Source organism: Castanea sativa, chromosome 2 (genome assembly GCF_040712315.1).
Source record: "Castanea sativa cultivar Marrone di Chiusa Pesio chromosome 2, ASM4071231v1".
NCBI classification, from domain to species: Eukaryota; Viridiplantae; Streptophyta; class Magnoliopsida; order Fagales; family Fagaceae; genus Castanea; species Castanea sativa.
In genome coordinates this window covers 48,562,206-48,573,100 of record NC_134014.1, presented here as the reverse complement: position 1 = coordinate 48,573,100, position 10,895 = coordinate 48,562,206, and the positions used below count along the sequence as shown (strand labels likewise).

Here is a 10,895-nt window from a genome sequence, read left to right as displayed (position 1 = left end):
TTGCCTCAAGATATGAAGGATGAAGCTCCAAAACATTCACTAAATAGACTATTTGCTGTTTCCATTAAGTTATTGAGGGCGTCTAAGTTAAAGGTTATGATGAATATAAAACTACTCTAATATTTAGAGACCTAAAAATAGAATTTGAAGATTAATTGTGGCAAGGGTGAGCTTTCTTTAGGTGTAGAACCTATTCCAGATGCTACGGGCTCAAAGAGCTTGTAGCATGTCCCTTTCCATTTGTTGTGCGAAGTGATCATCAATCACTTTTTCTTTAGGAGGAACAAATGAGTGACTGGTAGCTTGATTAACTGGTACTTTTAGGAGGAACAAATGAGTGATTGGTAGCTTGATTAACTGGTACCTTTAAGGCACGTTTAGTACACTGAATGAAGATTACAATTGGAAGGGTAATTTTTATTACTAGCAATAAAATATGTTGTAATGGAATAATTGGTAGCTTTTTCTCTAAAACATATGCTCGGTTTTTAGGATTAGAAGCTTTTTCTCTGAGTAATGCAATAGTCAAGTGTCTGGTTTTCATATTTTTCTCCTCTGTGTATTTTCAAATGTATCTATTCCCTCCAATTATCAAAATCTTACTTTTTAGAGGCATTGAGAGAGAATTTCAAATGAAATGGATTAATGTGTTTAAGCAAAACAGAGAGTCTAATCTATCTTTGGGTAATTCTCAGTTTCAAACAAACCAGAGTTCCTTAAGTACATAAACATTAACTTCACTGGCCTTATAGATGCCTACCAAGTCCCCCAGTATAATGAAGGCTACATGAATGGCTCTATGTTGGACTTTTTCAAGTTTTCTTTTATACAACATCTCATACTTCTGGTTTCCTTTGTCCAAATGGACAACATCTCATCCTTTTTTTTTAGCACTGCTGACCTCCAACTGTTCTAATTTTTTTTTTTTTTTTTTTTTTAAGAATCTCAGAGTTCCATTCCATTAAATTAATAATATCTATTATTATTTTGATCTTTTCTACAATACAATCTATATGATCTGTAAGAGTCATCACGAATTCTAGCTTTAAGCCAGTGATAACTTCTTCAACCATTTTGCATCTGTGACAAGGTGGGAATGGGTAGTGCATGACCAGTGGATTAGAGTAGTTTGACTTTTCTTCTTCCATGTATGCAACATTGTCAACTTTTGGTGACAGGGGTTAATGACTTGTCTTCTTTTGTCCCCTTTCCTTATTCTAGTACAGTATAAGTTTTCAGAATAAGGCTTCGTTTGGTTATGCATAGCTATCCAAAGTGTGTAGTATCCAACAAGTGATAAGTGAAATAAAAAGTAAGAGTGATGGGGTTTGTAGCAATAATGTGTGTAATGTTTTAAATATCACTAAAATTCTATTTGTTTAGAATTCCTTTGTGTATTCTACTTGAGTGTATACTTTCTTTCCGAGTGTTTACTTATTATTCTGACAAATATTTTCTTTCCGAGTATTTACTTATTATTCTGACAAAACTTATGCAAAGGAAAATTTCAACATGATCTCATCTAGCCACACTTTTAAATTGTGTTAGTGTTGGACATGGCGCTTTGTTGTCTTTTCTTCTTATATGGCTGAAGTTGCATCACCCCATGTGCCTTGACATGCTCTTTGCATTCTTTGTTACACCCCCATTTATAACAACATTCTCCATTTCTCCTTCCTCCTTCAGCTCAGCAATTTTGCTCAGTGAATTTGCCTAAAACACAATCTCTAGTATGTCTATCTCCCTCGTGGAATTACACAGCCTCCAACTATTCTAATTTAATTTGCTTATGTTCCACAACATTTACATGTACACTATTTACTATAGGTTTATTTTAGGGTAAATGACACCAACTTCCTTCAAGATTTATCTTTATGACACTCAATTAATGTTTCTATTAGTTCAACATATAAATCTATACCCTCTAGCAGTTCTACTACCCTAACGATTTCCTTTTTCTTTTTCAACAATCCAACTAATTTGTACAGTAATTCATATAAACATTAAAGAGGGGGGGGGGGGGGGGGAAGGGGAGTGCCATGTCTTTCTCTTTTTTAAGGTTTTGATGTTGTTGGAGTTTTTTTGTCAATGTATAAAATTTTTAACAAAGAAATCAAGTTTATATGAAAAATCTCACTAACTATAAAATTACGCGAATGCATTGTCTTTAAAAGTTGATTTATGCCACCCAAAATAAAATTCAATTTGAAAATTTTTTTTGGACGACAACCCCCAAGATTAGACCATAATGCTTACCTTCATGTTGAACATACTTTCACACACCAAGATTCAAGAACAACCTTCTATAAAGTCTTTTCATTCAAGATAAAAATAATCAAATGATGTGTTTTTACTCAAGACAGATGATCAATCTATGTGGGAGAGAAGGTATATAGAACTATTGGAGAGAGAGAAGAAGCTGATCAGACAAGGTCTAATGATGTGTTAAGCAAGCCATTGACTTGGTTAAAAATAATAAGATATTGATTAGTTTTAAAAAAACTAAACACTAGCGGTGCCAAAAACCCAATGGTCACAAGCAACCAAACAAGATGGGACACGCATGTGTAATAGCGGAGACCCACGCCTCATCTAGGCCACCAAACGAAGCCCACAATAGTGTATAAACTCGTATGAGCACACTACTAATCAATATGAGCACACACACCAACAGATCTAACCAAATTTCCCAAGGCCAAGAACATAACTGAAATTTTTTATTTTTTGTAAATCAATAAAATTGATTTTATTATAATTTTTAAAAAAATAAGAGAATTAATTCACGTCGCAACAAGTAATTTTACAAAATTTCAAACCCCCCACATCCCCTTTTTTCAAAAAGGGATGATAAAAAGAAAAAGATCAACATAATTATCACTTTTGTATTAAAGGACCCCCGTAATGAAAATAACCCACCAACCTGCACAGCAAGCTTGAACCAAGCACTATAATGAATACATTTAGAATCATTTTACAAGCAGACCTTGAGGGAAATATGAGTTGTAATTCTATTAGATTTGAATAAAGTTACAACGACTGGGGGGAGGCTTCAAGTGTTAGACCTGACAACCAATCCAACAAAGCCTTATTGGCAAGCTCTGGAACTTCATCATGAGGACAGTGCCCGGCTTTTAAGTTTACGAGAGACGTTTTTGGATAAAACTCTTTGATTCGGTTAGCCTTTGCAGGACCAACCCACGGGTCTAAGTCACCCCACAGCAACAACAGTGGGCAAGAGAGTTCACTCAAGACACCATCCAAAGTGTATTTGCTTTGGTTCAACATGAACCTTGTCATTAACCTGTGGACACCAATGAGAATACAGAATAAAATAAATGTGGGTAGAATTTTATAGGCCAATTGAATCGTTCTTGTAATCAGCATTGCTTTATAAGCAGACCTAAACTACAATTTCATATTCATTGTAAAGAAAGAAAATGGACATCATCTTACATGCCGGGGAGGTTCTTATTAATCCAAGACTACTATCTAAACAAACACGGAAGCCAGGTGGATGAGCATATTTCATAAGTACCTATAATAAACTTCTCCAGCATTAGGGTCAGCTGCTGGCCTTGTTATTGATTCCACAAGATAGTCATCCACATTGGAGGAATTTATATACACCTGTATTGGAAAAAAAGTGCTTAACATAATGTACAAAGCCATGGAACAATCATAAACAGAGGGTGCTTATCATGACTTGAGGGAGTTCAACGAACAAATAAAATTGTCAACATGGAATACATTAGGAGATGGGAAATATACATTCAATTCTTAAGGTACAAAATATGATGCTTGAAGCAAGAATAAGCATCTTTACTCATTCATAACAATATATGTTTAAGCATTCATGTTTCATATCAGAAAGAAATCAGCATTTAATCCCGAATATATAATTGACATCCTGCTAATGCTAACAGAAATATACTTAAGCTTCGCAAACACCCATGAAGCATTAAGAAGAAAAACTGCAGTTAAATTAGGTAGCAAGTGTCTTACACTCTTTAAGACAGATTCAATGCGAGCTGGTTGCTTTGCTTGCCAGAACAAAAATCCAAGAACTATACGCTGGAAAATCTCCTTTAGTGGCTTTACAATCGCCTTCTGCAAGAGTGTTTCTTCAGACTCATTAGATTTACTATTCGCATTTCCAAACTGTCCTGCAGAATTTAGTAGTGCAACTCCAACAACTTGCTCAGGCACCCCAGCTGCTGCAACCAAAGCAGTAAAGCCTCCAAGGCTGAAAAATATTACCATGATTTACATAATTATTATTTGCCATGACATCTTAAAGAAAATCATCATTGTTCCACTCAAGACAAAGGGAAAAGTAAACTTTTTCATCCTAAACTATCACCCTAATTACACTTAATCTCTTGAGCTATTGAAACACATGATTAACCCCCCAATTTAAAAAATAAGTTAATCCCCTACCGTCTGTTTTGATGTTAACTCTAATGGAATTTAGTATTGAAAGACCAATATAACCCTCAACTATATGTTTTGGAGAGAGGGTAAATCGGTCTTTCAATGTCAAATTTCATTAGACTTAACACCAAACAAGACTTCATGGGGGACATTGAAGCAAAGTTAACTTTGTAGGGCAATCGTGTGTTTCAACAGGTCAGGAAGTTAAGTGTAATCGGGTGATAGTTTAGGATGGAAAAGTATAATTTGCCCCAAGACATATAAGCAATATATAGATTGAAGGAGTTTTGTTTTCACCAAAGTTTCTAAGGATGTGATTCATTCAATTATGCATGACACATAATTCATTCAGCTTAAAAAAAGAAGACAAAAAAAAAAATCCATAAATCCATAATAAAGTAAAAAGAAGGTAGCTTTTGTTCAAAACAATCAACAAAAAAGGTTACTTTAAATTACATATTAATGCAAAAATCCAAATATTATGGATCTCTAAAGTTGTATTCATAATATGATTTTTAAACATTTAGCTATTGTCCTGCTTTGCTGCGCCATTTTCCTTCCCGCCCCCCTTTTCCCAAAAAAATAAAATAAAATGAAGAAGAAAGAAGTCCTTTTCCATATGGTGTCTGCCTGTAGCAATTTTTCTACAGGCACATCAAGCAGAAATGTGGGCACAAATGAGGCAGCACTTCAATGATATGCATAAAGTAGAGATTGCATTTTAGGCATACAACAGACTTGAGCAAGGCATAAATACTATGCACTGAACTAGAAGGCTTATACTGTGTTAGAACTCATTGAAAGAGGCGCAAGCCTTAAATACAAAGCCATGCATAAAATGAGACAATGGCAGTTATGCAGTTATCATCTGGCCATAAGTTATCTGAAAACAAAGGAAAAAAAACCCAGGCCTAAGAAGGGTTTTGGAAAGATTTTTCAACCAGCAGTAGATGCGCCTTGGTTAGACCCTCACTAGCTGAATCATTGCCCCAAGCGTAAAGAGTTTTTGTTTTCTTTTTGAAGGGTAAAAAAATTGGCAGACACATTTTCTTATGGAATTTATGTGAAAGTCACAAGAGCCAGCAACCTACTAATCATTTACATTTCTCACCTTAGCCCACACACCAAGCACATATAGGGTAAAAATGGCAAGTACAATCAAGTTGAAAAAATATCAAAGAAAAATTAGGGAAGTACGAAAGCAAAATAAAAGAGAGATCAGACCAAATGATTCAATTAAAGAAACTCGGTTAACTTTATTTCCACTTGTAAGTTGATACTCATGTTTACAGACCTAAAATCAAGCTAGAATACTGCAGTAGACATAAAAGTTCAAGAAGAATTAATAGACTGCAATTCATTCAACTACCAAAGGAAAAAAATAATAATGAAAATAACTAGGATGCACGGACACGGTCACAGGTTCAGGTACTGGTACGATACAGCGACACGAGCAAGTTTTGAAAAATTATAACATGAAATGGCAGATACGACACCAGTATGACATGGATACAACACGGGTATGGCACCCTAAATGAAATGTCCGTGCATCCTCAAAATAATAAGGAAACTCAGAATGTAGAGTAGCCTTTAGAATATTTGATATAAAAGGAAATCCTAGTTTGGAGAACTCTAGGGATCCTAAATTCACTCCTGAAGCTGAAAGTGAAACAGAGGCATTTCAAGTTGCAAAAAATTTTCATCCCTAAAACCCAAGATATCAAGCTATGGTGAAACTTCATCACATATAAATGAAGTGTAGAGACAACAAATAGCCACTTATTTTTGGTCATTACCTGTTTCCAACTAGAACTGCTGGCTCCTTCACTATTTCCTTCAAGAAGTCCACTACTTGATCCCTCCATACCATGGCATCGTATTCAATAAGTGCTTTGTCACTCCACCCGAACCCTAACAAGTCTATGGCATAAACCTTGTATTTTTTGGCCAATTCAGGTATGTTGTACCTGCGCACATGGATAAGGGAAATAATTAAATCATACATATAGGCTGATAAACTTTTTTTTTTTTTTTTTTGAGAAAGAAATCATACAAATAGGCTGATAAACTAGGTATCACAACCAGACAACTAAACAAATCCAAAGCCATTTTTCTCTCGAATAAAGGTCCAACCAAAATCGTCTATCAAGTGACATAAGATAGTACCTAAGAATCCACCTCCCAATTAGTAATATAAAAATTATTAGGTAAAATATAACATAAAAAGCCCAAATTTTATATCATGTTTAAGATTAGGTCCTAGATTTTTAATTCTGTCAACAAACGTCCCAAATTTATAATATTGTTTCAATTTAACTCTATTATTCACTTTATTCTGGCAGTGACAGAGCAGGAAAAAAAAAAAAAAACACCATTAATTAAAACTTTGCATTTCACCTAGAGCTTATTCATAAGTCAATTTGACAGACATTGAACAGGGTAGAGGGAGAAAGCTTCACTTAGGGTGAAAAAGTAATTGCCAGAAAATCAAAACTGATTACATAGGTGAAACATAAAGTTTTGTCAACAACCCTTTTCTCAATTCCATTATTGCTATGAAATATGAATAACGGAGATGGACAGGAACTTCAAATTGAAAACAGTTTCATAATTTAGGACTTGAAACTCACAGTAGTGGTGAATAAGATGAAATATGAAACTGACATGAAGGCACAAAATATCATCAGGATTAACATAAGTTTAGACTAGACGGAATATGAGAACATGGGCATCAAAAGAAACAAACCTCCAGTGAAATGCAGAGGCACCAAAGCCATGAATAAGAACAATTGGAAACCCTTCTCCTTGCACCACATAATGTATTCTATGACCCCGCCATGTCCAAAAATTGTACCCATCTGGCTTGAATTCCAATCACTCAACCCCTATAAAGAATTCGACTTAACCAAATTCAGAAAAAGAAAACCCATATATGATATAATAATAAAAAAGCGGAAGAGAAAACAGACCTTGAGCAGGTTCGGTTATCAAAGAAGAACCCATAACCGAAACACCCGAAGCCACAATTCCTCCTTTCAAAGCGAAGCCCCTTCTGCTCATCTCACATTTGCTGCTTCCTTCAAGTACACACACACAGAGAGTGAGAGAGAGAGAGAGGTACTCAAATAAGTTTAATAGTTAGTAAATTTTTTACTAGAGAGAGAGAGAGAGAGAGAAAGAGAGATTAGTGGGCTTACGGGGTTGATAAAAGCGAGCGGACGATATAAATCTGTTGGGAAATGGGTTGAAGAGTTGGGTTCTGAGTGAAGAGGAAAGAGGAGCAGCACATGAAGAAGAAGGAGAAGAAGACATTAGTGAAGCGTAAAAGACAAAACCAGGGACTGGGTTTGACAAGACAAATGGTGGGAACTGTAGAGGAACTGTAACACAGATTTTTCTAGAAGAGTATAGGCAACAGATTTTTGAAGTTGTAGTTTGAACCCGCGGTTTATGGGGTTGGCGAAGGTTTGGTGTTGTGGCGGACTCCAAGCCAGTTGAGACTGTAGAGACCTCTGTTTGCTTTTCCAACAAAAACGGTCCTTTTTTGTTTATTCTGAAACTGTTGTGGTTACAATTAAAAATAAATAAATAAAGCCAAATGAGATCTTTTTCAATTGCTTCTTGGCTTTTCTGTTATTTCATTTTATTACATAAATTTTTTTAGATATGTTACGAGGACATAATATTTTCATAATAGATTTTAAATGAAACGGACAACTTGTTATATGTTATTATTGATGAGGCAAAAAAGTAATTTCAGTAACAAGTTCAAATTAGAACCAATAACAATTAATCATCTATGATTTTATTGTAAGTGTTATAAAAATGTTATGAAATAAATTTTTTTAGATAAATTTCATAATAATATAGCCAACAAATTGCTACGACTGCATGCTAAAAGTTGACGAATAAAAGTCAAAAATCTTGTAACTCAACTAGTTAATGATATACTAATTAAACTAACATTTTAACAAAAATACTTGATCTTTCCCATTTTAAAAAAATGTTTGATCTTCATTTAGAGAAAACGGTAATTATCCATTAAACTAACATCTAAACTCTAAAGACTAATTTTTTTTTATTTAAAAAAAAAAAGAGTAAATTATACAAACCTACCTTGAGGTTTGAACTAATACCAATTAAGTCCATACTACTTAAAATTTGACCATTTCAGTCCATAAAGCCAGATGGCATTAAGGACCGTTAGTCACTTTTTAGTCTCTCTCTCCCTAGTAGGCCTCTCTTCTCTCTCTCACCTTTCTTTTTTCCTTCTCTTCTATCTTTCTTTCCCCCCTCTTCTCTTCTTGTGTCTCTTGCATCTCTGATTTCTATTTTCTTTCTTTCTTCTTTGCGGTGGTGTTAGACTTATGGTTAAGTGATTAAATTTACCATTTCCTAACAACTTAATCTTTTGGGACAATTGGTAATTTAACATGGTATTAGAGCAGGAGATCCTGAGTTCGATCCCTGGTTTTACTTTACCTCCCATTTAAAATGTTAAATTCCCACTTGTTAGGCCCCCATTTATTAAGGGGAAGTTTAGGCCGACAAGTGAGGGGGGTGTTAGACTTATGGTTATCATTTCCTAACAGTTTAAGCTTTTGGGACAATTGGTAATTTAACAGGTGGCATTGTGGTGTGGGTTTACTAATTTCTCCTCTCTCTTCATCTTTGAAGTGGTGTTGTGGTGGTGTGTTCGCTTTGCTGATTTCTCTTCTCTCTTTGCCTTTGCAATGACGTTGTGGTGGGTTCATGGTGGTTATGGGTCACCGGTCACCAGAGGTGGGTTTTGGTTTGTTGTGGGTTTTTATTTTTTATTTTTTATTATTTGGGTTTTGTTGTGGTTTTGGTTTATGGGGTGGTTGTGGATCACCGGAGGTGGGTTTTATTTGGGTATGTAAGTTTTTTCATCAGTTATTTAATTCATATATATATATATGTGTGTGTGTGTGTAGGTATATACGTACGTACGTATGTATGTATGTATGTATGTATAATCGAGTAACACTTTACTATATAACACCAGTGTATAAAAGAACTGCGAGAGAATGTCAAGTAGTATTTAGTAGGATATGTGCCTTGCCTTGATATTTCCGGCTTCTTTGATAGCAGCTATAATCTTCACCTGATCAGCTATCTGTTTTGATCCAATTGCTGAGATCACTATATCAACTTGCTTGATTGCCTTCACCAAGCTCTTATGATGATAGATGTCTCCCTGTGAAAAAATTAGCACGACTTTCCAAAATCAATGTACTAACCAGAGAATTCAACACACACGCAAGATGTGGAGAACTAGAGTTTGCACATACATGGAGAAGTGTCACTCCAGAGCTCTTGAAGCTCTCAATGAGTTTGGACTTTTCAAGATTAGAAGCTGTGTTTTCTCTGACCAATGCAAAAGTGGGGTGCCCAGCTTTCGCACTTTCCTCCACTATGTATTTTCCAATGTATCCAGTCCCTCAAATTATCAAAATCTCGCTTTTTTGAGCCATTCAGAGACAATTTCAAATGAAATAGATTAATGGGGCAGAGAGTTGGACTATCTTGGGGGTAGTTCTCAGTTTCAAACAAAGGAAAATAGAGTTCCTTATATACATAAACTAGAACTTCCTTGGCCTCAGGGTCCAAGGATGCTTACCAACTCCCCCAATATATTAAAGGTTAGGTGAATGGCTCTTTGTTTGACTTTTCAAGTTTTTTTTTTTTTTTAGACACCCTCTCATTCCTTAGGTTTCCTTTGTTAATTTTAGGTGTAAATGCACTTTTGGTACCTATATTTTGACTATATTTTCATTTTGGTCCATACCTTTTCATTTTACCCTCTTTAATCCCAAAATAAAAAAATTAAAAAAAAGTGTTATCGTTTTAGTCTCTATCGTAATCTCACTCACGGAAATATCTTACGTGGCAGACGAAATGTGTGATTGAATTTTTTGAGTTTGTGTTCTTATGCATTCTTGTTTAAATAAAACCATATTTGAATTCATGTGTATTTTGGATTCTAATACTGTTTTTTTATTTTGTTAAAATTGATAAATTATTTTTTTTGATTGATGTGATGCTAATGTGTCTTTTTTAATTATTATTTTATGCTAACATGGCATTTATTAAATGCCAAATAATTTTTTTAATATTATTTTATTGGCCATGTCAATATTTATTGTGCCAATGGTGCACTCCTTCTACCATGTAAGATATTTTCGTTAATGAGATGACGATAGGAACTAAAACGATAACGTTTTTTGATTTTGGAGACTAAAGGCAGTAAAATGAAAAAGTTGAAACCAAAATAGAAATATCGTCAAAATGTAAAGATTAAAAGTGCTTTTAAGTTTTAATTCTATTTTCCTTTATCTTTTGTCGACGAATCAATTGGCATTCATATGGTTGTAGTCTTTTTTTTTTTTTTCCTTTCTCTATAATTCAACATTTTGTTTTAAAAATTGTTTCCACAAAATTTG

General features: G+C 34.5%; 1 non-coding gene and 1 pseudogene across 1 annotated transcript; both read right to left on the bottom strand.

Annotated features, from left to right (window-relative positions):
* Nucleotides 1–2,851: 2,851 nt before the first annotated feature.
* On the bottom strand, nt 2,852–7,904 carry LOC142624563 (uncharacterized; annotated as a pseudogene).
* LOC142626585 (U4 spliceosomal RNA) lies at nt 5,289–5,434 on the bottom strand. Its single transcript, XR_012842574.1, has one exon. It is a non-coding gene; the product is annotated as a U4 spliceosomal RNA (small nuclear RNA).
* Nucleotides 7,905–10,895: the final 2,991 nt, after the last annotated feature.